We start from the raw sequence: 2,969 nt of genomic DNA on the forward strand, positions 1-2,969 counted from the left end.
TACCGCATGCCATGACAACCCCACTCTTGCGCGCACTGAGCCAGCCACCAAGCCTGGACGTGTGGTGGTGCACACCTGTAATCCCAGTACTGGGAAGGCTAAAAACAGGAGGATTACTACAAGTAAAACCTGCATAAATATGTAAAATAATAACAATAATAATCTTCTGGCTCATTTTTTCAAGTCAAATATCTAATTTGATTACTTGTTTTAATATCTGAGGAATATGTTTTCAATGGAATTTATGTTGGATATACTGAACTGCCCTGTTAAGCTTCCTTTAAATTACTTTTAAGAATTTCCTCTTAAAGGTCACTAGTTATAATAGAGTGAGAATGGTTCTAAATCTGGATTAAAAGCTTTTCATAAATTTAGTGTGCTTCTCCCCAACTCAGAATTAATGACTTATTGCTCCCAAGGATTTCTTACCTAGAGGTAAGAAATCTTAACAAACACCACTGTGCTGAGTTAAAATCCTGGTAAGAGACAAGATAAAATGCCACTTCTATGGAGAAGAGAGTAACACCAACTATGATTCTAATTATATATAGAACATGCACAGTTCACCCCTTCCCAGAACCTGAAGGAAGGTTTACATCTAGTTCTTAATTTATAGATAAAAATCCCAAATAATTTGACAAAGATTGTACTGTATGCCAGTGTCATGAGAAGCAAGTGTGATTAGAAGTCTGTTGTTTTGATTCCACATTTGATAATCTTTGCTTCACATTTCAGTTTTTTTGAGAAAAGAATATAATGAATAATTATAACTTGACATAAGAAAAAAATCCCTGAAAGACACTTATAGAGCTGTGGAGTGTGGAATATAAGAAACTATGAAATTTCTTCTTCTAGATGTGTTCGCACATAAAGTAGATTTATATATGTCTGAAAGCATTTATGAGGATACTATCTATTGAGGCAAGGTGGAATAGATTATTTCCCAAGGTTTCTTCTAGCTGAATAATTCAGTGATTTTTCTATAATATCCTAATACATTTTCCTAGTAAAAGTCAAAAATATATAATAACAAATGCAAAATGACACTTAAATTGCTTCCTTTTTACTATGAAACAAGCAGAAGAGAGGAGCTGAACCTTCTCACACTTGCCTCTGTATCTTTAAAGCTGTAGCTGAGAAACCCTTTTAAGCCACAGGTCAGTGCATGGCAGTCTCTGCTCTAGCCTGCCTTACCCCTAATCTGTTCAGAGAAAGAGCCAGATCCTCATATGTGCTTGGCTGCAGGTCCCGAGATGACCCATGACACTCTTCCTCACCACACGTCCACCTCGCTATGCTCATCCTTTGACATATGTGCTACTTGCTCATTCTGTCCCAGTCCTACTGGCCTCTTTGTTAGCCCTCTGCTGAGAGCACTCGCACTTCAGGGCCTTTGCATGTTCTTCTCCTTGCTCTGCGAACTCTCTTCTCTGAGTCAACCTCATCACTTCTATTTCAAACTGTAAATGCCCTCCACTCCTATGAACTCTATTTTCTTTTTCACTTGTTCAAACATTTCATAGTTTATTTTGTTAATTTTTTATTGTTCATCACTACTTTTCAACCTTTCAAAAATCCAAATTCCCAAAACATTTGCTTCTTAACCATTTTGTTCATTGATTCATCCCAGACCCTCAAAATAGTTGCTGCCAGCGACTATTTTAAGTTCCCAATAAAATGCTTTGAAAAACTTAATTAGTACTCACCATCCAAAGAGACAATGACTGAACATGGTTCAGGTAGCTATTTTTGTGCAAGATACAATTCATAGATAACATCACGTAGCCATACAGCAAAAACAATTCTCAAAGTTATAATTTAGCAAAAAGAGATAATTCAATATAAAGTGGAAAGACAAGACAAAATAAAAAAGAATTAAGGCCTAATATCAATATTAATAAACTAAAGTATTAAATTTCAACATTAAATATAATTCACATTGGAAAACATTATATAATACAGTGGAATAATTCATTGCAAGCTAGATTCAAAATGACAGATTAATCAATACACACTAGAAAATGAAAAGAAAATAATAATGGGGAGAAAAAGTTCTCAATTTTAGATAGCATCAATAGAGTAGGATTTCTTTTATTATAATTCTGGCAGTCAGACAAAAAGGCCCAAGAGCTTTTGTTAAACCCCACTTCCAAGCAACAGACTGCAGCTATTTGAAGAGATTCTTCGTGCTCCACCCCGAGCTTAGCCTATCAGGACCAGAGTAGACATGGAACCACTCTGCAGTTTCCTAAGTTCAAATTCCTCTGCCATCTCAGTCTCTTCTCTCACTTCATGCAAAGTGACAGTCAGAAATAGACAAAAACTCTGACTTCATCCTTGCAGTATAGAAAAATCAACCTTTCTCATCCTTCTTCTAATTGTTTGTTTCTATTAATTCAGCTAAATATCAGATTTGCTTTTTTGGGAGCTATATAAATGACTTCTAAGAAAACTCAGAAGAGTGTAAGGGAAATTTGTTCTAACTTACCCAGTTAAGTTCCTTGGGCTTTTAGGCCACAATGCTTTGTAGTATATTCAAGGAAAGACAGGACCCTATACTTTTTCACCCAAGTGACACTTTCATAGATTTTGTCCCATGACTATCTCAAGTTACTACAATTACAATTCAGTATATCCACTAATCATAATGTTAGTTTGCAGTACAAACTAGGGTGAGTGTTATATTTTTAAGGTAAGAAATTAAGTAATAGGAAAATCTGAAAAGGACAGGTGAAGAGATGAAACCCTGAGCAATGCCTGAGAAATCTCCCTTGTAGTTTAAATCAATTTACTAATAAGCTCCATTGAGTAACTATGATTTAAGCCATGGCTGAGCCACTTATTTGTTGTTTAAATTTCACATATTTCTAGCATAAGAATATAAGCCTTAGCCAGGTGTGGTGCCACATGTCTGTAATCTCAGCACTTGGGAGGCTGAGCAGGAGGATTATTGTGAGTTTGAGGCCAGC

At 35.7% G+C, this 2,969-nt stretch overlaps 1 protein-coding gene across 1 annotated transcript in view; it reads left to right on the forward strand.

The window, feature by feature from the left end:
- The window catches only part of Nkain3 (sodium/potassium transporting ATPase interacting 3), a 713,236-nt gene that overhangs the window by 496,759 nt on the left and 213,508 nt on the right, over positions 1-2,969 (forward strand). The window lies entirely within an intron of this gene.

The sequence above is a fragment of the Octodon degus genome, unplaced genomic scaffold (genome assembly GCF_000260255.1).
Source record: "Octodon degus isolate 3935 unplaced genomic scaffold, OctDeg1.0 scaffold00152, whole genome shotgun sequence".
Lineage (NCBI taxonomy): Eukaryota > Metazoa > Chordata > Mammalia > Rodentia > Octodontidae > Octodon > Octodon degus.